The 24,565-nt window shown below is 39.4% G+C and overlaps 1 protein-coding gene across 5 annotated transcripts in view; it reads right to left on the reverse strand.

The window, feature by feature from the left end:
• Positions 1 to 24,565, reverse strand: part of wdfy3 (WD repeat and FYVE domain containing 3) — a 131,133-nt gene that overhangs the window by 104,825 nt on the left and 1,743 nt on the right. For 4 of the 5 annotated variants that reach the window (XM_080893936.1, XM_080893937.1, XM_080893935.1 and 1 more), the window contains exon 1: positions 17,698 to 17,717. The exons of the other annotated variant lie outside the window; for it this stretch is intronic. The gene's annotated coding sequence lies outside the window, so the exon portion shown is untranslated. Of the gene's footprint in view, positions 1 to 17,697; positions 17,718 to 24,565 lie in introns of those variants that run through there. 5 annotated transcript variants of the gene reach the window in all.

The following is a 24,565-nucleotide window of genomic DNA, read 5'->3' on the forward strand; positions in this document are numbered from 1 at the left end:
TCAAAGTATCTTTATTAATTCATAATTCTGACAATTGTAGACGATGTGAATATAAGTACAAATACCTTTCTTCATAAGTGTAACAGAGTACTAGAATTGTAACAGTTATCAAGTGTTACAAGTTATCTTTAGGCACATTTATTGACATTTTCTGTCTACAAAGAAGGTTTAGCATGAGCACCGTGCAGGTATAGAAGCAGTAGGTGCAATAATGCTCTGTGTGTTTGTACCCACGATCATTCAGGATCTACTTAATTACATTTTTGTGTTCGGATCCTGGTTCACAGTAACACAGAGAGATGCAGAAAACACACAGATTTGAAATGTTACAGCCACAGAGAGCCAGCTTCTAAGAGCCAGCTGGGTTTCCTCTGGCTGCAAAAACAAAGAAATCTGGTGGGATTGGTTTCATATGATAAATTACTCGATGCGGTTTCTTGAAAAAAATTTTCAAGGTTAACTTTGACCTTGGACATTAACAATGAAGGTCAATGTCAAATGCTTAGCCAACCTATGTATCCATGTACCCCACGATCTAGTGTATTGTTGTGAAGTTTGAAGACGATCCATGAAAGAATTGTGGGTAGAGCAGGGCGATATGGCCAAGAATATTTATCACGATATATATTTGAAAATTTGCGATAACGATATAACTGACGATATAATTGATGCGAGACAAAATACAACTCCACAACATTACTAGCGCAAAAAGACAACCTTCCATTTATTTTCACTTAAACAAGAAGCTGGTTTTTATGTACATTAAAGCTTTATAAAAATGTAACAGTGCAAATGCAAATTCCTTGCTGAAAGTTTAACCAAAAGGCATTTCCAGTAGAAATGGGCTGACATATCCTGAGCATAACCATGTATAATATCCACTGAAGTTAAAAAGAGGTGCTTTGCAACATTAAACTGCAGTGTGCAGTACATATTTTTCGGACCATAAGGTGCACGGGATTATAAGGCACATTAAGCGAAACAAAGCAGTCAGATAAATCAAACTTTATTAAACTCATTCTTCTTGCTTCCTCCAATTCTGTACCATTGGTTCATTAATGTTGAATTCTCTGGCAGCGGCTCTATTCCCATGTTGTTGCAGTATACTAATGACTAACCTCGTATTGTGGACGGATTATCTCAGTTGTTCTCCTGACTGAAGATTGGTCCTTTTACAGCATCCTGCCATGCGATTGCATTTGTCTCTAACCATCAGGAACCTTAACGTTAACTTTTATAAGTGGAAAAGTGTTAGTGTTTGTCCTCCAGCTTCACTGTTTATGTTATGCTAACATAGCTGTGTCGCTAGCGATCACGTAGCACATCATTATATACCAGCTAGCCCAACTTCAGTAACCCTACAAACGTCACTGCTGTTTAGTTTCCTGTCTTCATTTATGTTGGAAGTGATAGCAGAGCTGTACGTTTGATTTTTTTCAGAAATCTCTCAGTCAGAACATGCTATATCATGCTTAGGTAACTAGCGAAACTAGCGAGCTAACTTCCGCTAGCTTCCTGCTAGCTTCTAACTCCGTTAAATGTAATACATTTTGTTTTCATGGATGCCTGGAAGTTAAACTTCATAGTTACACCTGGTAAAGCAGCAATGCTGATCGTTTTATTAAAGATGAAAGAATTTAGACAGTTTTTAACTCTTAGTGATGCTGCAGTGTTCGTTTGACCTGAAGTATACGGAGTTTAGGACCCAGATTACTCCCAGATTTAAGGGCATCTTAGTCCGACAAATACGACAATAACGATGGCCGCTTGCATGTTCTGCAAAAAAATGTGCTTTGTCGTGTATCTGACGGACAAACACCAAACCAGTTCCACATCACGGAAGTTGCACCATTTTTACAAACCAATTCTGGTTCATCTGTTTCACTCAACAATCGGCCATGTGCGTATGAAAACAAAGGCACTGCGCATGCGCGTTTTACTCATATTCTATCGCGATATTTCATTTTCCTATCGTTGCCTAACATTATACCGGTATTACCGTGAACGGTATAATATGGCCCAGCCCTAATTGTGGGTAATATAAAGTTTCACTGATTTTGGTGGGAGCTTGACCTTTAGTTTCCCCAAAATTAAATCAGCTCATTTATTGGCATCAAACGTCACACAAAGTGTAAAAATGATATTGCTAGACTGCTAACAAACATACAGTCAAATCTAACAGATTAAATAAATCTATATTGTGTAAATAGACAAGGGTAAGCTTTCTGACATTGCAGCTCGTGATATTTGACTTAAAACACCAAGATGATGAATTTAGGGAGTCAAACAAACAGGAAATAAATTGGTGTAGCAGCTATGGCAGTTCAGTAGTAACAGAAAGAATGAGGCTGCAGATAGAAGTGGCGGAAATGAGTTTCCTTCAAAGGGTGGCTGTGCACTTCCTTAGAGATAGGAAGAGGAGCTCAGTCTTTCGAGAGGGAGAGTAAAGCTCCTGCTCCTCCACATCAAAGCCAGTTGAAGTGGTTCGGGCATCTGACTAGGATGCCTCCTGGATACTTCCTAGGCGAGGTGTTTCAGGCATGTCCTCTTGGTAGGAGGCCCCGGGGCAGATTAAGGATCTGCCGGAGAGATGGCTGGCTTGGGAATGGCAATGAGCAGGAAGAGGTAGCCTGGGAGAAGAAATCTGGGCTTCTCTGCTTGGACATACTATTTGCCGGTCTAGCCATCCATCCATCTATATCTATGTTTATATATCTATATACACGCAGCTAATATAGGAAAGATCTCTTCTGATTGGCAGATTTGACAGATCTCTGTATACAAGCTGTTACTGCACTGAAGCAGAGGCTGTACGGCCCAAATTCAGGTCACTGATTCAGTCATTCACTTTGAACTGCAAGTTAAGAATTAAAACAACAGATTAGCATCTGTGACTGATCATCGTTTCGCATCACTCTTCCCTTGAACGTAGTTGATATATATTTAGCAATTTGTTCCACATGTCAGCTTCTCTCCAGACTATTTGAAATGGTTGCTAGGAGATATCACAGGGCTGCAAAGCCTACGTACGACAGATAAATATCTGGCGATAAAAACAGAATCAACAGCTTAGACGACTGCAAGAAGAGAGAGTTTTTTCTTTTTTCTGCATAAAATAAAAGGGGTTGTTTTCCTCTTCCAAAAGAAAAATTGATATAAAGTTATATTTTCAACAAGCTTAGCCTACCATAATGAAAAGTTACCTTCATCAAATGGGCAGAAATAACAGGAAAATGCAAGTAGGATATGGGAGAAATAAAATCTGGACCTTTTACTTCCCTCCTTTGTTTCTGTCATTATACACAAGGCTCACTTTCAATTGATTCTATAACACATCTGTTATATTGACAACAACAGCACACCTGTTCTGACCACTGGAGTCATGTTAGGGTTGAGTGTCACATCAGTTGTAGCTTAAAAACATTTATTTGAACACACACACTCTATGAATGACAAAAAAAAAAGCTCTGGCACTTAAGTCACAGCTCTTGCAGAAAGACCCATCAACAAGGAAGAGACATGGCAGTTTAGCATGTAGTCCGTCCTTTTCCCAGCAGACTCCTCACACCGAATTACTCTCAGACACTCAGGAAATATCCCCTGCCCTTCAGTTACAACCCACCTACCGGTGCTGCAGACATCACTGTGTGGGTTTCTTATGTCTTGCACCATCAAAGCCTCATCATTAGATGGATTACATCTTGGCACTGATCACAGCATGAATGAGCCAAATTTATTTGAATTGTTGGTCCAAGGCCAGAGAAAGACAGAGAAATTGACTTGAGGGGAACTTTGTGGAAAAGATGCTTTAGTTTGTATCATCACTACCCTCAAATTCGGTTTTATTATTGTTATCATTATTATTAGTTCACCGTGTTGTGTTTTTCTTGCCATTTTTGAGACATATGCATAAAAATAGTTCTGGTTATAACCAAATATTTGTGTGACTCTGCTCGCTCAGTTTACAATTCAAATTTTGTTTGATTCAAACAGTGAGAGACAAGGTAAAGACAACTGACGACTGTCCCCCTTCTTCCCAAACTAAACTTTTAAAGTCAGGAATATTATTGAGTTTATCGGTTTATTCGCCATCTCAACCACTTATTTTCAATTCTAAAGAAATCTGAATTCAAACCAGCGAGACTCAAGGTAAAAGCCCCCAGGAGCTGGCTAATTCACTTTTGGCAAGCTTCTCTGTATATAAATTTGATTCCATTGTTGTGATATCACAAATGCTGGTACTACAGGGATATTAGGGTATATATAAAGCAGACAGTAGGCTTGACTGCATGCCAAAACAGCTGATTTGGAATAATGTGACGGAGGATGTTCCTCCTCGCTCACAGCTCTGTTCATTTCCTTTCTTTCAGAAAACAATCTGTTCCCTTCTTGTTTCCTCGTCATACATACAAATCATGTATGACGAGGGTCATAATTTCTACATCAGGTGTTCCACGTGACTATCAGTCAGTCCATACATCTATTTATTGGTGACAAAGGAAAAACGCTGACTTCTGGACATATATCTACCCCCAAAATCACAGCTCATCTCCAGATTAATAGATAATAGTTTCTATGCAACATCAGTGACCTTTTACTGATAACACCTTGATCCCTAATCTAACGCAAAAAAAACAGACCTGAGCATAACAGACTTCTTGGATGCTCTGTTTCTACAATTGGCTGCACAGTAAGCCGTATATGTTAATTAACTGCATTAAAATGCACCAAGAGGTACCATCACAGTCAGGAGTAGACGGCTAACATGGAGAAGAAATTTCTTCATTCATATAAATTCTGGCAGCAAACCGAGAAACCCAGAATCTGAAAACCAGATTTGTTTGTAAAAAGTTTGTCTCTATTTCTCTTGGTTATCCAGTATGAGATATTCACACAGCTCTATTTTACTTGACGCTCCGCTTTTAAACACTGAAAATTTACCACAGTCTCAATTTGAATGTGCCTGCTCTTGTTTTGCTCTCTCTAAACCAATTAGCCCCTACACCCTGTTCTTTAATGACCGTTCACCATTAAAACATGGATTGGAGATCTTTGCACAGCACATTTTACGGCTCAAAACAGTTCAGGTGAGGCTGGAGGTGAAAGTAATGAAAGGTATAGGACAGAAAGCCTCACGGGTCCCCTGAGGATTAAGTGAAAAGGTTGCTACACCCAAAGGACCCTTTCTGATTGAAACTAGTTTGAATTTTTAATCACAGTAAATAGCTAAATAGCTTCAAGTTCAGTCAGTAACAACAAGAACACAGAAACCAAAACAACATGGGCTCCATGGTAACACCTGGGTAGTGCTGTCACCATCGCCTGATGATTTTTGAACAGGATTCTCCAAACACAGTGTTTGCAGTGTTTACCTGGATATTTCATTTCTAAACACCAACCTGAACCTACAAGCATCTCTCGCTATTTGCTGTGACTCGACGAACGCTTTGGAAAAATATCGACAGCTAAACAAGTGTAACAGCGACTCTTCAGTGTTTCCTGAGCCCAAATGGACCCAACATTTGTCTCAGAAAATCTGGTAAGCTTTTCTCGTGTGAGCAAGCAAAAGCTTTTTTTGAATTTTTTGCTCAAAATGTGTCTAAAGCTTTCATAATCTTCAGGAAGCAGAGTACACTTTGGAGTTTAACTTAAATTTTTAATACTTAAACATTTGTAAGCACTTTTAACAAAACTCTGTGAACATTTGTGTTTTTAGAACATCTGTAGGACTCAGTTTTTGCTTTTTCTTGTGTCACCTTAAACTTTTCTAATGACACACATCACACTGTGTGATAGATTTTTCTAACTATGGACTACGTGCATGTTTTTATCATTCAGGCATCTTGGCCAGTGCAGACTAGCGCTGCTGATATGAAACAGCAGCAGGAAGCTAACAAGATTGCTGAAAGTGAAACGGTGCAAGAATTAAAAGATGCACTCCATTTTGCCACTCAGGAGTTGAAGACTGCAAAGGAGGAAAATGCATCTTTGAAGGAGAAGATTGCCGTCCTTGAAGATGCTCACAAAATGGAAGTGAGTAGCCTCCAAGAAGAGCTCAAACTCAAGGATGAGGCGCTTCAAAGATGTGTGAAGAAAAGAAGAGCTCGAACCAAAGCCTGGGTAGAACTCCTCCATGAATCGACCATAAAAGACATGGAGATAAACACCAGGGAACAACACTGGAGCAGCAAGTGGCAATCAACCGAGAAGAGCCTGAAAGAGGAGAAGGAAAAAGTGGAGGAGCTCCAAATTAAGAACAAGCTTCTGATGGAGAACTTACAGGAAAATCTGGACGAATGGAAGAACGTCCTTCAGGTAAGCTGTCTCCGCTATCATTTCACTTTACCATAATGTCATGTTTTGGTCCTAACAACTTCTGTCAGACTGAGTCACAGTTCAGTAAAATACATTTTACTCTGTCTACACAGGAGCTTGCACCCGATGCTGACCACCAGGAAGAAACCCTGGAAACAAATTCCCAAGAGGAAAAGCTGGAAAACCACGAGGGAGAAGAGAAGGGAACGGACAAACCAAGAAAGGACAAGAAAAAGCAGGAGGAAAAGGAGGAAAAGCAGGAAACAAAAGAGGACATCGAAGAAAACCTTGAGAGAAAAAGTGACGAGAAGATGGAGGAGAAAACAGCAACTGAAGATCTAAACCCAAACCTCTGTCTGGTTCCCATCCCTCTCACTCCCTCCGACTCTTGCCCTTTACCCCAACTCAACCCCTCTACCTCCTCCCTACCTTACCCACCCTCTCGTGCTCTTTCCTACTCTTCACCCAGCTCTTATTCTTTACGCAAAACCCTCAGTCTCCACACCTTCCCCCAATCCTCCTCCCAACCTTACTCGGTCTCTCGTGCTCCCTCCTACTATTTACCCTTGTTTTCCAAACCTGTGCAGCCCATAAACTCTGATGAAATGTTTGATCTGCTTTTTTGTTCATTTTAAAATAAACATGTGAAATTTCATTAAACTTACAGTCTTTGTTTGGATCATTGTTTTTTACCTATAACACAATATTACACTTTTGTCCAGAAGAGATTTATTAAAAAAGTATAAGTCTCATTTAAGTGATCAAGAGCCTCCTGTCAAAAAGGTTTAACAGTTTATAAAGGTTAAGTTGACAGTGACAGACTTTATTTTAAAGAGCCCCAAGATAAGAAACATGTTGCAGTTAATGACCACACTTAAACTGGATATTGGCAACAAACTAGTGTGTAACTGGTGAGATCCAGCAAGAAAAAAAAAAAAGTATTTTCTTTATTAATGTGGCTTTCGGATGCTAAATATCTAAACCTGACATATGGCACTATCAAGGCCTTTGAATTGGTGAAAACTAGTAATGAAAAGGCCTCCTACTAGAATGTATAAAAATGAAGGCATATTAAGCTTCAACTTTTATTCCATATTTGATCTTCTTTCCTTTTAATGATCTACATGTGAGAACAAGACAAAATTATCAAATTATTTAATAATAACAACAAAAGACTGTATATAAAAGATAGACATAACCCACGTGAACAGTTGCCTTCTGTGTTTTAGTAGCTAGTATTGGACTGTATTTGACCAAGATGCTAAGTTATCAGCTGAAGCTGTCTTGCTTGGCTAATAAGTGTATCAAACACATTTTGGGTCCAACACACAAACATGGATGCAACGTAGGGCTGCACGATTAATTGTTAGAAAATCGCGATCTCGATTCATACTTATGTGACAACGATTAAAAAAAAAAAAAAAAAAAGACGACGACGATTGTACCGCATTTTGATCCGGGACGTACTCTGCATGAAAACAAGCGCTCACTCTTCCTGCTCAACAAATGACAAGGGCGGAGCCTTATACCACGTGATACAGAAGCTGTGCCCTGTGATGCTAAAATTAGCAGGGAAAAAACAACGGAGTGCACGTCAGGGATGACGAGAAAGTGACAGGAGAAAATCCGTCCCGGTCAACCACCCAAACATCAATAACGGGAACCTTATACAGCGCTTCCCTATACACGTCGAACTCAAAGAAATTACGGAGGCTATCACTTATCACCTGACCAAAGATATGGCTCCCATCAACACTGTGCAAAACGAGGGATTTAGGAAAATGATCAACACCCTAGACAAACGCTACACAGTGCCGTCCCGCAACTATTTTTCTATTGTTGCACTACCTGCTCTGTACACGCAGCGTCGAGCAACGGTGGAGACGGAATTTCAAGCAGTACAACATTTTGCGGCAACAACAAAACGTGAGACATTTGTTGTTTTTATGTTTATTTATTGTTTTTATGTTCAGTCTCAACTGTTACGAAGTTGATGTGCAGTTAATAAGTGCAATAAATATTTATACTGGAAAAGAAAGTGAGAGAATCGTGATCTCAATTCTAAGCCAAAAAAATCGTGATTCTCATTTTATGCAAAATCGTGCAGCCCTACTAGCCACCTTATAATTATATGCACTATACCACAGTAAAATGTTGACTATAAGGGCTAAGTAAGCTTATGTGTCCCCAGAGGTCTGTCTTCTATTAAGTGCTTTCTTCTTGCATCTAAACAACACATCTCCTTTCCCAGAATCCCTCTGCTTTAACGACTGTCACAAAAGACAGCAAGAACATGAAGAGCAACATAATGGCAGAAGCAGAGAGCTACAAAGAAGCTTGCCAGTGTTATTCTGATTTACAGAAACATGGCATCTGCGGCACTAACCAAATTACTCAAGACTGAAGGCTTTAGTAACTCATTTTACCCACACAGCAGGGCTGCCCTCTGCGTGAACTCACACTTAAACACCAATTCCATTTAACATCCTCCATTTGGTACACTTTTATCTCGAGTGCCTGACACTGTCCGTGAGCAAGTACATACAGTTATAGCTCGCACAGTCTCAAAAGGACTGAACCCCTTAACCTCAGGGCCTGAAATCCAAAAACCAGGGGAACCCTTTAACCTTTCAGACGTCAAGCATCTATTTCACCAACCGTGAGTTACATTCTGATATATTCTGAATCAAAGGAATCTGTTGTGAAATGCGGGTTCCCCTTAGTAAGGACACCTGTCTGAGCTAGTCTTGCACCTTCCCAGAAATATAACTGCATGTCACAACAACTCAACATCAAAAATATACCTCAAAAGTATTTGGTAACTAACACAGGATGCCCATAGCCCATAGACAAGTCTGAAAAGTGAAGCCAGCGTCCAAGTGTCGTAAGTCTGCATTCTTTTTAACGGCAGCTAAGGGCGAATATCTGCGGTTGCAAAAGGAATTATGGGAAGACAGCCCTCAGTAAAAACGTTCCTGGTCACTGATGTCTTCATGAATAAAACATTAGGTTCATTTTGTAAATTTTGGTCACTGTAAGTCACATAAAAAAGGATTATCCAGGGTATTTTCATTGGTTAACAACTTGTAATCAACAAATTGTTTGGCGATGAGCGTGCTTTTTCACAATCGTTTTCTCATCGTATTTGGTTTCAAAACAGCACGGTGGTGAGGCTGACATCACAGGTGCAGCACTGTAAAGCCACTGTTGATGGTTTGCTGACACTGAGACAAATGTCACTAAATATCATTTGTTTGTTCAGAGTTTGCTGATGCACTCATGACAATATTTACTTTCATTTCATTTCATTCAAGTTGCATTACTAATGATTGGCAGTAACTACAGTAAAGAGCCTTTTTGGCTCTTTGGTAGATCAAAATAAAGATTAAGATCGACTGGATTAGCACAGATTTGTTATAATGCACTAGCTAGTATTTTAGCATATACTTTTTTTCCCCATTTGCATAGATGTGACGTCTCGTCTGCTTCCTGTGTTTGTTGTCCAACATGAACAGCTCAGTTTCACTGCTGATGGCAATCTGGGCACACAGACTGAGCACAAATAACCTCATCACCCACTACGGGAACGACTTAACGCAATTCTTTAAGCTATATTTTATCTTCCACTTCAAACACAAACATTTGCACACTAAAGATTTTGAGCAATACCCCTGCCCCTGCGCAGAGTGTGTACACAGGAAACGTAACCATTCACGACATCAGGAGTCATCTGATTAAACATTAAGAACCAGCGGTAAAAAAAATAAATATACGTTACCATCTTTAATGTCACTCAACCTGAATGGTCTGAAAAAAAAGAAAGAAGAAGCAGCAAGAAATCAAAAGAAATTACAACCAATCCTGCAGTCCAGCTTTGAGTCACACAATTAGTTCTCACATCAGTGCTTTGGGCCTCTATCCTCTGAAAATGTCCAGAGAAAATAACCTCACACAGGTAAAATGTTTGCACATGATGGAGATCAAAGAAGACAAGACCTGAAATGCTCACGATTTGACATTTGCAATACACCCTGTGTTGGCTGCAATATACTCCACAATTCAGCTCTCACTAACCACTGGCTCTGCCTGTATGAGATAACGGTTAAAGAACATCCCTCGCTGGGATTACAATATTGACAAATTAACAGTGATGTGGACTTTTGTGTCGAGCAGCCCTACATTATTCAGTGAGCATTTAGTAGTCGTGACACAGGCCAACCAAATCTTCAGACTCAATTTTACTAAATCTGTCCTCAGACAAAATGAACACCTGCGAAAGTACTCGAATCCACCTTTGCAGTAGTTCGTGCTGCAGTGAGTTTCTCCAGGACATCATTTAACCTCGATGAAACACAAACACACACACAGATAAAGCAATGCCTCCTGTGGTATAGTGGCTGGTAAAAATAGAAAAATTCTCCAATACAGACCAGACACACAGGGCAGTGGGATTCAACTGGTTCTGTGTCAGTGAATAATCTGATTTCTTTATTTTTGGGGGGGTTTTGTCGCTCTGATATGTGCCAGTACTGAGTCATGATTAACGAATGACACCATAAAGTTGTTATCAGAGTGAACTGTCATAATCAGATATGGTTTAAGTTGACCTAGAAGATTTTCTTTCTAGGTCAAGTTTCTTCGAGAGGGAAAATTAAGCCATTTCCTGTTGTAGTCTGGGATGGAAAAGCAAAACTATTTTGTGTTCAGGTTACTGAAAACTGCAATGCACTATTTAACACTAACAGCTGAATATCTTTTGAAATCTTTGGCAGGAAACCAAAGTAAATTACAGCAGCCATGGTTCATCTTCCAAAGATTATGTTTACTGAGGTTAAAGTTGATTACTTTTATTATGAGTTTAAGCCATAACCCAGATAAGTGGCATAAACTCTGCACTGCAGCCTATCCAGTTCCTTCCTTTCTACTGCTGACATCCTTCCCCTTTCTGTGATGACACACATAATGCTGGTCATTGCTTCTCATTTACACCACTCCATAGACAACCCACAAGCAAGTCCTCATCATAAATAAAACTAACTCCACTGAATGGATGGGCAGGCCTTTGGAAGTCTAAAGCAGCCAAGCACATATAAAAGTGAAGGCTTTGAGAAAAAAGTCACATATCCACACAATACACTTGGCCAAGAGAAACACGCCAGCAGTGGGGTTATAAAGTGATCAACGTGTAGCTTCGGCAGCATCAGCAGTAAAGCCCGTCTTCAGCTGCTGGCTAAAATGGAAACTCCGGCTGAGCCACAGGCAAGTCTGTTGAAAAGCTGACAGGCAAGAAAAAAAATCTTGCTGGATGTTAGAAATCGAGAATCCAAAAGCAGAAGTGGGTTGGTCTGCGTTGAGTTTAAAAATATCGAGTCCAGTAGGCCAGCTTCATCAGTTGTTGTTTAAAGCTGAGAGATTTAAGCAGCAGCGACTCAAAAACCAGAGAAAGTCTCTTTCAGGCACTTCATAGTCGCTCACCGAGTCCCGGTCACCGTTTAGATCAGTGGATGAAACGGTTTTTAAAAATTGACTCATTTATTAGTTTTAAAAAACGTTTGCAGATTGTATTGTATAGAAGTCAATGTGGCTGCTTTTGAAGTTGCTCGTGTAATTATGTCGTGATGCTTGTGCTGAATGTCAGTTGGTTCTTTCACTTATTGGTCTTAAAATCTGCTGCCCTCTTTGTCGAAGCTCTGCTGTGAAAAATAAATAAAGAATATATTTACGGGCAAAAAGCCCATTTAGGGCTGTTCGATATAACGATATATATCGGATAACGATATAAAAACGTCTAACGTTTCATTTTACGCTATCGTCTGTTTCGTGGTGTCGCAAAATAAACTCTTTACGGCAATATTTGTTCATCATTTTGATGGTCACTGTAGTGGCTATATTAATTTCTTAAAGTTCTCTCTTTCTCTTATATTTAATATAACCACATTACGGACAGACAAGCGCCTGTTTTTATGCGTTGTCGTTAGCAACAACGACGGTAAAACCATCGCGTGTCCGCTTGTTTATCTTCCACATAAACCTTTCACAATAAAGCTCAAGATCCTGTTGAGACTTTTCAAAATAAACGTAATCACGTAAAAGAGTATGCAGTGTTTATGGATGAGAAGCAAAAAAGAGCCGCCAGGTGCTAAAAAATAAACCTTAGACTCAAACGTTAGAGCAGGCTTTTCCCCGCAGCACGCCGTGTAATAAATACTCACAAAGAAAACGGCGGCCGTTACAACTTATGTCTAAAAAGGTATAGTTTCATGCATCTGTTAAAACACTCGACTCCAGCTACATGACGCGCAGCTGGAAACACTTCACGCAAGTCGAGCTGCCCGAGATTCACAGAATTTACAGAAAATGTAAAATTTTTGTGATTTATATCGTTATCGGGACGATAGATGTCTTATATCGGGATATGAGATTTTGGTCATATCGCACAGCCCTAAGCCCATTGATAGATCATTTATTTATCTATCCAGATGTACTAAGTTATCACAAGCAAAGTGAAAATGAAAATTGGTTCGCTTCCCAAAAGATTTCCCTAGTTTAGATGATCCAAGATACTTCCTTATGAGCTAGTGTCATGAGGATGTCATTGTTCAAATAACTTGACTGGTTTCTTTTCCTTAAAAAGATATAAAAATATATTTGATACTGTTCAAATAATTACTTTTGTCAGAACTATGTTAAAATAAACATCTGACACAAAACTAAATTCAAAATGTTAAGAAAGTTATCATCTGAGTCGTATACAGGATGAAATAGCTCATCTATTTTTGTACTGTAACGTATCCTTGATCAAAGGCAGCATTTATTTCAGAACAATGCTGACTGTTAGCACTGCTGTTCAGGGCCCAGTGAAACAGAGAGTCACTGAAGCAGACACGAGGGCTGTGAGAATGGTAGAGTCGGAGAGCAGCAGGGCCGGGACCACAAACTGGGGCAAACACATGTCATATGACTCAGCATAAGGCTGAGCTGGAAAATCAACAAAAGGCAAGGCAGTAATCAGCAGACAAATGTAGGATTACATCTCACTCCACCTACTTGGTAAGCAGTGAGCGTCATGAAACCACCATCACGTAGAGCTCTGTCAGAACCTCCCTTTCTGCACTGCACTAAACCTATAACACACTGAAAACAGATTTAGGTGCACAAATGGGTGTCTTTGTGTAGTTTTACTACAAATTAGTTACACCTCTTTAAGGTAACTTTTTGTTTGGGTCAACCTCCAGAAGCTCTGAGGAAAGGTGACTCTTCTATGAAAACAAAGGTTCCAATGCTCCAAACAGCATATGGGGTTATGCACAACTTCTCAGCATGTAACAAAATGAATCATGCGTACATGGCCAAGCATGTTTACAATGAACCAAAGGAGAGTATTAAATCGGCCCCTCTTCTAATTTACTCCAGTGTGTGGATAACAGAGTTGCAAAAATGTCAGATCAAGAGGAAAGCCATGTCATCAATACTTGAATGCCACTGTGGCACTTTTTATACACAATCCATAGTTTTCTCTTACTTTGGTTCAGTTTTTGATGACTTCGAAATCAACTTTGTTAAGGAAGTGTGTTTTTTTCCTTTTTGTCTCTAAATCCATTTGTAATTTAGGCTTCTAAAACAGCCACCACCTTTCAAACCTCTTATCTTTGTACGAAAATGAATCGGTCTTATCTGCTGATCCACAGTGTGTTATGAGGGAAGAACTGCCTGCAGCCTCCTGTAGGTGGCTGGTTCAGAGTGACTGAACTCTTAGATCAGGCAATTTAGATTCCTTGCACAGTTTTCTACATGATGCTGCTGTTTTCTCCAACACTGACGTTCGTTTACCAGCTCTGACTGTTGCACAGATTCCCTTTTCATACTCCAACATAAAGATATGTTAAGATCATGGCAACCTGTTACTCATCTCTCTGCCCTAGCATGCAACTGAAAGTCAGCAGCTGACCTATGCAATCACACAAACCCTGCATACTTAATTAGCCTTGGGGAGAGGTGACAGAAAATGGAGGATAAAGGTCGCACTATTAAAGGGGATTAGAGAACCAAAGGACCATCAGGAATTACCAGCTCAAAAGTGCTTTTTTTGGAGTACTAGAAAGGGAAAAAATGGATGCATCTCTGATCATTTTATTCTAAAGACACAGATAGGACTGTTTAAACTAGGGAAAAAAAGCATCAAACCGCATCTCGTCTCTGCTGAAGCAAAGACAATGAGTCAATGGCATCAATGGAATGTCAACTCTTCTGTGGAGGGGAACTGAGCTTGGCCCTCCAGTATTTTTCAAAGCATTCTCTTTAAGCGGATGCCAGCTTCAATGAACGTCTCCCAGAGTTAGCAACAACTCCTGGGAGATGAAGGCAGCCAATGCCCTGGAAAAGCCCAACTCTTCAAAGGCTTGTGTGGTTGTTCCTCTGGAGAAGGTGATGTAATCTCAGAAATGTCTCCTGGCTGACGGAGAAAAAATGGTTTGACAGGAGTTAGATAAAACACAAACTTGTAAAAGGAAATGCAAATTTGGAGAAAGTAAAAGGCTATGTAGGCAGGGTAGTGAGTTCACACCACCTCCCTGCCAAATGCTGGTAAATTTGGACTGAGGGTGATTAACTGTCTCCTCTGCCAGCCACGGTGACACACAGAAACGTAGCTATTTATGGGAAATAAATCCACTAGAGGTGAGCAAACATTTTCTGACACCTTCACATATTTTAATCAGCACTATTACAAATCAATTTTAAGCAACTCGAGTCATTTTCAGACATCAACTTGGACAATTCTGGGAAAATCAGGGTGAGATATTTTCTAGAGCAAATTTACTTCAGGTATGCTTAAGTACTGGAAATATGTTGTGTGGCTTAAATGAGGGAGCTGCCTGCAGAAGGCAGGGGGCAGCACAGATGACGCCCACTTGCTAGCAGTAAATGCATCGGACTATCAGCCGAGCTCTTCACACGTCAGTGCTATCCAGCATCACACAGGCTTTACACTGGGATGCTGGAAGGTTAAAGACTGGGTAATGTCGGATCGGACTCTGTTCTCGTACACGCCGCTGTCGTGTGTGAAAACATGACCATAAAACAAAGCAGTTTCTAACTAGTGCAACATGTTTTTGTCACCAAGTCAATGTTGCCTGACTTGTAACACGAGACAGAGGAGCAGGAAATGATCTCATGCTGAACATGTCTGGTCAAGACCACAGTTAACTGCATCTAAAATGGGCATCTATTTAGTCCTGCACTAAACCACGCCTGGACAGTTGTCATCACAGACTAATATCACATAATTAGTCTTACAGTTCTACTTGTGCCTCGTCTGCCGGTCGATTTCAAAGCACAGCGGCTGTCGTGTATCCTTGACAAAAAAATACTGATTTATTTCTCAAAAATGTGAGCGCCACACTTTTCATGTGCTCGAAGAGTGCCACCACATTTCAGTAGTGTGTTAGCTGGATCGCTGAATGGTATCCATGACAACTAGCAGGCCTCACACAAATTGCTGCCTGTCAATTATATAATTACACAACATTAGGTACAGGAGGGTGACTTTTGTAGTCAATTAAATTTTAAATATCAATGGTAAAACATATAGATGTATGGTAACATTGTGATACAATATATTTGCATATACTTGCACCATGAACAGCAAGGCATTATAGTCTCCATTTAAAATTACAATGACAATCAACGATAGCCCCAGAGTAAACCTTAAGGCATCTTTGCGACTTAATCTTCAAACAGCACAAGTACATTTTTCATATCATAATTTTTCAGCTTTGATTTCACGTAAGCCATTCCTACTCAGTTATGTTTAGTAAGAGAAAGAATAGACTATAAAATGTGAGTTTTAAATAGCTTTAAACATCTCATGTAAATATATTCAAACTACACATAATCTTAAAAACAAGCCAAAAATATGCAGTGTGCAGACTAGTGCTGGGTGAAGAAAGAATATACTCATTAACTCTCAGGGGATTTTTTCATATGCTTTACATTTTGTTGGTGGTCTATATTCTTGAGAATTCTATCGCATAAATAATTATCCTATCAACTCATAGCGAGGAGCAATAGAAAAATCATGGTTGGATCTGTGCACTCTTATGTCAACTTTATGCGCCGCCTTCATTTTGGTTGTGTTGAGCTTGAGTTGAGAGTTGTACACAGAGACCTGCAGAGATTCTCATCATGTAGGGCCATAGAGTCCGAGTACTAATAGAATAACAGTGCAAATATAAAACGTATAAAGAAGGAATTAGCTTTAAGTCTTGCATATTTACACATTTGAGATTGTTAGCTCAAAACCAACAACATTTTGAGCTATCAAGCTATAAAGTAGCTGCACTACCTTAATTATTTAATAACATATGTTATCCCTGTGTGTTTGTTTAATCAGAGGTTATAAGGTATCCTTCATATGACTGCTGAGTATAACAGGTAAACACACAAATCACTGTTTGCTGGTCTGACATTGAATTAGATTTTTTAAAATGGCCAACCTTCATTTCTGCTTCCTGATGTCTAACTTTGATGTCTAATATCATTCTTCCTGACTTATAAACAGTTTTGGTTTCCGATTATTATTAAAACAAGATAACCAGGATAATTATCAAGCTATATTTGATTTTGTCAATTAGCAACCAACACTACTTATGCTGCTATACAATAATCCAAATACACTCTCCAACAGTCTGTGGCATATTTAACTTGGTTTGTATTTCTTTTGTTCTTCCCTTCAGCTTAATTACAATTTAAAGTCCATGTTTGTTTTTTTTCCACATTGCATAAATCTATTTGCCCCCAAGTCTACAAATAATCGTGTTATGCAAGATCCCAATAGTGTCCAGAATTATTGTGATTATATTTCCTGAGAAAAATGGTTTAACTTAACCTACCTACAACCTACAGTAAAGTGTCATCCATGTCATTTTATTAATTTAAAGTGTAACAATTATTGAAGGCTACCCTCTTTTTATAGCGTTGGGCATTTGTGATATTTTTCTTTAAACTTTAAAATTATTAACACTCTTGAGAAGAACATCTATCTAATGACATCCTCAGGCATGTTACACATATCTTTTGCTAAGTCACACATTTGCTTCGTTTGGGTTTGGCCGATGATTGCTTTAACCACATCGGGATATATTCTTACAATAAAGATGCAACAGTAGGAGATGCTGTAACTGCTCGATGGTGACAATCTCTGTAATCGAAGCTTAATCGTCAAACGTCGTGAAACGGCCACTGACACGGAGAGGCAGTTATTTTAGATCAATAACATCAATAAACATACTATATCCACCAAGGTCAGGCTTTTACCAGTGAACAGTAAACAAACCCCTGGTCGCTGCGGAAACGAGCTCAGCACCCAGCTCTGATTTTCCCTACCTGCTATTCTCTCTGCGCTCCGCCAGCATCTCAACTCATCAACAGAAGAAGAGACAAGAATATTCCACCATAAGCCAAAGACCAGCCGCTCTTCCTCCCAACAACAGTGTCTTCCTGAAACAGAGAGGCGATGGCAATGGTGTCATGCCTTCCCCTCACAGCAGCGTAAGGAGAGGAGAGGAGAAGCGCGGAGGCATGGCTCGCCTTTATTGGCAGTACCAGTGGCTTTGTTCGCCAGTCAGCACTGTGTGTGTGTATGTATGTGTGTGTGTGTGTGGTCTGCCGGGACTGGCACAGCTGATCCCCCCCTGACACCGGGTGGGGTGTACAGGGCTTTGGAGAAAGAGGAGGGGAGGAAAGGAGGGCGGGCTTTGGCCTCAACGACGACAGGAACATACCATTACCACAAGAAACGGGGAGGAGGAGTGGGAGGCAGAACTCACAGCAGTGAGCATCATTAAAAATTCATTTTCTGGCCATTTCAGTCGCCATCCTGTACATCCAAGCTCCGACAGCTCACATTAACTTTGCATTATTATGTGGTGTGCTTTCGGGGACAAGAACAGGGAATGAAAAAAGCATCTCAATTAATCTACACGTGTCACACCAAAGGCTTTGTAGAAGGCAACTGAAATATTAATATCCGATAATGTTCTTAAAAACAGAAAAGGGCTAAAATTATTAAAAACAGACTGCTATTTTAATAATTTAGTGGTTAATAGGAATGTGTGTGACTAGATGTTTAAACAATGCTTTCCTCACTAGTCAGCACTGAAAATCCCACATACACACTGTAAGGAGACTGGGCAGTCTAAGTTCCCTGAACATAAATCTATGCAGGAATAATGTAATGATAAAGATGTTGGTTATCCCATTTTTGACCCCAAAGAGCCATCCAACAATAAAACATCAAACATGTTAGCCAACAGCATTGTTGTTATTGAGGGTCCTGCACACTATCTTTGGCATTCCTAGTTCTCCGATTACGACTGAGACCACTGCCTCCACTCTACATATCTTCTATAGCTCCTCTCCCAGGGCTTGGTATTTCTCAAGCTTCTTGTGTTCCTTCTTCCTGATGTTGCTATCACTTGGTATAGCTACATCTATCACTGCTGGATTGTCTCAGGGGCATCTTCGCACCTGGCCTGGTGTGGCAGATCCCAGCCTCAATTGATCTTGTGTTTGGAGCTTGTTCCTGTGCTGCCATGATACGTGCCTCTGTGCTGTCTTTCAGTCCAGCTTTGTGCTTCAATATTAGCTATTAGTTATAACTAAAGATTATTCTTATAGTCAACTAATTAGACAATTTTTCTTTGATTAGTCAACAATTATTTCAATAACTCTTATCTCTGATTCCTATGTGCAAACCTCCTGCTCAAGTCTGCCCAACTGGGAATATCACCCTGTTTACATCGTCTCACAGCAAATAAAAGTAATGACCCAAGAAACATATGAATCTAATAATAATAATAATCAAATGTATTTTTAGTATTACTCAATAGGACAATCAGAATAAAAATGAAATAAATAAAGATTGCAGGTAATACAAGTTACAAGTGCTGGTAGGAGTTTAAAATGAATGTGCAAATAGGAAACTAAAATCGCTTCTGTCCATTCAAATAAAGCTTTAAATGAAATCAAAAAGACATCTTTTCAAATCTCCATTTCCATTTTTTATCGTCCCGCTGTTTTGCCGTTCATGCTGCGTTCTTCTTCTTAGCACTGAGTGCAGTCTTGGCAAACAATACAGCCGAGACTGCCCCATAGTGTCCTGTAGTTTAATTATGCGGCAACGAATTTTTATAGTCGACCTCATCGATTATGCTGACGAACTGTTGCACTGGGCAGGATATCTATTTAAAAAAATTAAAATACATCCTTTGCTGACATTGTGTGCATGCAATGTTGTGTATGGTGCAAGCTGTCAAGTATTTCAGCAACATTTACTGAAGAATGACTTTTAAATATATGAGCAATGAACTATACTAGTTGAGTAATGTGATTTTTTTCCTCCAACTTAAAGGACCAGTAAATTAGTCTCCAGGAACATGCTTGGTGGTTAATAATTCCCTTAAATCTATTATCAAAATAAAATACCACATTTTTTATGACTCAAGCTTCTTAAACATGAGAATTTTCTTCCTTTTTTGAAACTGTAAATTGAATATCTTTGGGTTAAGAAAAAAATAGCTTTTTTTAAAACTCCAAATTATCAATTGAAACATTTTTCACAAAGTCCTGTGGCTTAATAGACAACATGAGGAGATAAATGTCAAATTAATTGACAGTGAAAATTGCCATTAGTTTCAGTCCTGCAGAATTAGTATGTCACACTGAGATTCACATCACAGCTGTTTAGGTGCAGTGATTATGGGAATTTCCTGACCTGAAAATTGGCCTTGAAAAGTTCAGAAACCTCTACAAGAGACTGTAATGGAGCATGCTGACAGCTAGAGACATTAATGCTTCACTAAGAAGATGGTGAAATGTGACTTCCAGCGGGGAAGGACGGGATCATACTGAAACGAGTCTAGCAGAGGAAACGGATCACAGATCCACCCCACTGAACGAAACCTGCTGTACAATATCACACTTCCAAGGTTAAATGAAAGAAAAAAGAAATGTATGCTAGCAGTAGCTTAACTGTGCGACCTGTTGTGTTAAAAACCTTAAGAGATCTGCACCAACTCCAATCACTCTGCAGTTGCGGTGAGATTTTCGTTTTCGTATGAATCAAAAGTGAGAATATAATCCAACATTTTATTATAGCTTCAATGAGCACCACTAATAATCATGAATCACAGACAACAGCACCAACATTTAATATCATCTTGAGTCCAAATCGTTACTGCCATGCAGTTACAGACAGAGTGTGGGCCATGAAAATTACAGCCAATTAAACTGTGGTGATAAAAAGACCTGTGGAAATCTCTCTCCTTCAGTCTGTCCAATAAAACAGCAGACTGTATATAAGGCATTACTCCAATCTCATATATCATCAATATCCAACTCTGTGGCTGACATAAGCAGCTTCAGGTCATAAAAAATAACCACTTACTTCATATAATATGTGTAGGGATAAAACTAAAAATACTACAAAAACACCTTCAAGTATTGAAGTTAGGATGTCCTTTTTTTATTATTTACGGAAGAGTTGAAACACTTATTTATCAATTCATAAGCTACGGTAATGTTCATAATGTTCAATGAAAAGTAAGACCGTCTCTTTATATACTCTGATTTTCTGTAGCCCTCAGCCCATTTTTGAGGAAGTACACTTTTATAGTTCTACTTTAATAAAAGGTTCACCGATTTAGAAAACAGCTGGCCTTTTTTTCCCTCAACACTACTCAAACAGAAGTAAATAGTTCTTTTATTAGGGGCACATTTTCAGCTGTGGATTAACAGCTGTGTAGACTAGTAAGTGAGGTGATTGTGGTTTATCTGACTGACTGAAAATAGATTCTATGAACTTAAGCACTGGGCCACATACCACCACTTACAGTTGACTGTGGAATTAAAACGAGATGAGAACCTTCACAAACTGTCTTGTTGTGGCATCTTTTTACAGAGCCACCTTTCAAATTCAGTGAGCGCTTTAGAATGACTCATTCTTTCACAAATGTTTATAAAAGCAGAGTGCATGGTAAGGACCTAAATTTTAATTCAATTCAATGCAGTGAAATTCAGTTTTATTTATTTAACACCAAATAACAACAACAACTGGCTTGAGGCACTTTATATTCTCAGGTTAAGACCCTACAATAATAAACTCCCTATAATATTACACCTATGACAATGGGACTGAAAAACACCTGAATTCAAAGTTTCAGGTGAATAAACCCTTAAACATTTTAAAAATCTGCAGTGTTCTGTTTTATCATGTCATCAACTTGATGTAATCCAATGGTGCGAGACAAAACATAGACACAAACTATATGGGCACAGCACATGTGTAGTGTCACTAATAGGATGTGCAGGCCCTTCCCTCGAGTGCTAATTAAGATTGATCCTCTTGTGCTTTATTAGTGCGTGCTGCGTCTTCTCATGAAAGATGACAACTAGTAAGCTGCGACTTAAGTCTGTTGTTTGACGTGGGCTTATACCAAGCCTAACACACCAGCAACTCAGGCCATATTGTTTTGTGTGTGATGCATTTGAATGGCCTGAGAAAGCTCAGTCGGTGCACTGAAAGGAAAATCAGCATTGGCCTTGAGCTGCATCATCCACAAGACTTTAATGCAGCTGCCCGGCTACACTTAATCAATAATAAGAGCCTCACAAAGTACAGGATACACCCCACAGCTCCCATCCCACCACACAAAAGCAGTTAGCAGGTAAAAATAAAATCTCTAATGGTGATATTCGATTTGTTAGTCTAGGATCTTTGCTTAGGTTTAATCTGAACCTTTGGTGTAACACTCAAAAATGCTATAGTTTCAGTTATCCTCCAGAGTGGGTTTGCTTGTTTCAGTTTACTTTATGTTTAGTTTTACAGGGTTTGTCCTGCATCCACCAAAGAGCCTTTGACATTCCTCCAAAAGAAAGAAAGGATTTTTCACCACCTTCTCTACCGAGGTTTCAATTTACTCAAGAATAAAGTAAACTTTGCCCATCACACGGACAGAAATACCAGGAAAAATGACTCTTAAAGGTCTTAAATATATGCAGACACGTGTATTTATGTGCACAGTCATTGCCCAAATGCCCATGCTGAGAAACAAAATGCCTGCTTTTAGTTAAGATTTTATTATTTTTAAGGGTCAGTTTTTGTTTGTATAATGGTAGATTGTAATGCAGTAATTATGATGTTCAGAACTGTAAAAGACAACAATACTTTGTAGTAGTACTTCTTTGTGCTGGTTGTACTCACAAATTTGAACACAGAAGCCACTTTGGCTGCTCCCTTATTCTCAAAGGTCACCACAAGAACATATACAGTTAGTTCACTAGACTCTTTCTTTCATACTCTGTTTTGTTTTAATTTTAGTTAACTATAACTTGGTGTCAACCAAATATATAACTGTTACTTACCTAAAACCCTGACATAAAAGTTGTAAAAACTGTATTGGGGCTGATAGCGCATATATAATGCAAGAATAGCTTTGGAAAACCAAGTAGGATCCCTACACAAATAGCTAGCTGAAGCAAAATCTCCATTTGTTATCAGAGTGTAGATGATGGCCAGAACAAAGCAAACTGTCATCACACTGGAAAACTACTGTTAATCTATTGCAGATCCTTGGGGCAGGGATAGCTCAGTAGGTAAAGTGGTCGCCCCATGATCGGAAGGTCGGCGGTTCGAATCCACTTAACGGCTACCCTGAGGTACCCCTGAGCAAGGTACCGTCCCTACACACTGCTCCCCGGGCGCCTGCTTAGTGGGCTGCCCACTGCTTCACTGAGTGAATGGGTCAAATGCAGAGAAAAACAAGTAATTTCCCCATGGGGATCAATAAAGTATCCATTATTATTATTATTATTATTATTATTATTATTATTATTAATAGCTGACCGTTATAAAAGCAAGCAAAGCAGAGAGGAAATGAGTAAACAAATTCATTTAGGCCAGCATTTATGCTGACATTCGGGAGACATAAGGCACTGTCCAAACAATCAAATACTTACAGGATTAACCACTTAATCTCCCTTACCCCCCAAAATAGCAAAACAACAACAATCTACAGCTGCAGAGCGAGGACAAATGTATGCTGTTGGGTTTAATAAATGCATGAAAAGAACAGCTGTCTCCGTGTTTGTATAATTATGGCTTAGATGAAAATCAGAACACATTTTATGAATAATCAATGTAGAAATCCTTATAATTCCAACAGGGTTCATTTTTTCCTAATTGTATTTAGGTCAAAGTAAGCCCTGTTGTAGCCCCGGGGAGTAAACTCTGGATAACCAATGATAAAAGGTTCAAAGTTTCAGTGCCTGTTAGCCCTGAATCACCGTGAGAGAAAAACAGAAGAAAGGAAGACCCGGAGGCTACACAGTCAAGACTGCACCACCAAATGCTGGCAGGTCTTGAGTCACCTCAGTAAATCACAACAAAAGGGGAACTTGACAAACGCTTGGTAGACCGGGTCTAACTAACTGGAGGCAGAACACCACTAAGCCTTCTTGCCAACGCTGCTGTATTTTACAGCATAGAAATTTGCATGTGACAGTATTGCTGCCCAGAAGTGTAACCCATTTGCTTTTTTGTAGCTAAAAAAAAGTAACAGGGTTACTCCTTACAGATGAAATAAACTATATGAGTGTCACTAATGGTATTATATGTGGAAAAGGCAGTACAATCACCTCACATGGACAGCACTAAAGTCCAAGAAGTTTTCCAAACAATAATAAAGAAGAAATAATTCTCAGGTGACTTGGGGGAGAGCTTTAGCTAACTGTTTGGGTTTGCACATCGACAGAACAAAGTTAAGGAATAATTCGGTTACTGGTAGTTAGCAGCAATCGGGTTTCTGTGCCTCGAGTTTTCAAATTATTCAATGTGATGCAGTGTTTATGCAGAGCAGTCCGATAAAGAAAGCTGCACTGCAGTGATAAAAGCTGCCGGGTAAGGCTTAAGAACGTGTCTGTAAAGGACTTTTAAGGACTAACTGATCAACTGTCAGCACAGTAGCTCAGTGGTTGCCTCACAGCATGAAAGATCTAAATTCAAACATAGGTAGGACCTTTCTGTGTGGAGAGTGCGAGTTCTCCCCATGTTTGGGTATCCTTTTCTCCCTCCACTGAAAGGCATGGCAGTGCTTTTAGTGTTTTTCTTGGCTCAAAAAAAGGTCTTTTAGGGGTGACTATGCACAAGAGGTCCACATATAGTTTAAAATAACCAGTCAGTGTTATCTTACTTAAC

Source organism: Rhamphochromis sp. 'chilingali' (assembly GCF_963969265.1).
Source record: "Rhamphochromis sp. 'chilingali' genome assembly, chromosome: 10".
Classification (NCBI taxonomy): Eukaryota; Metazoa; Chordata; class Actinopteri; order Cichliformes; family Cichlidae; genus Rhamphochromis; species Rhamphochromis sp. 'chilingali'.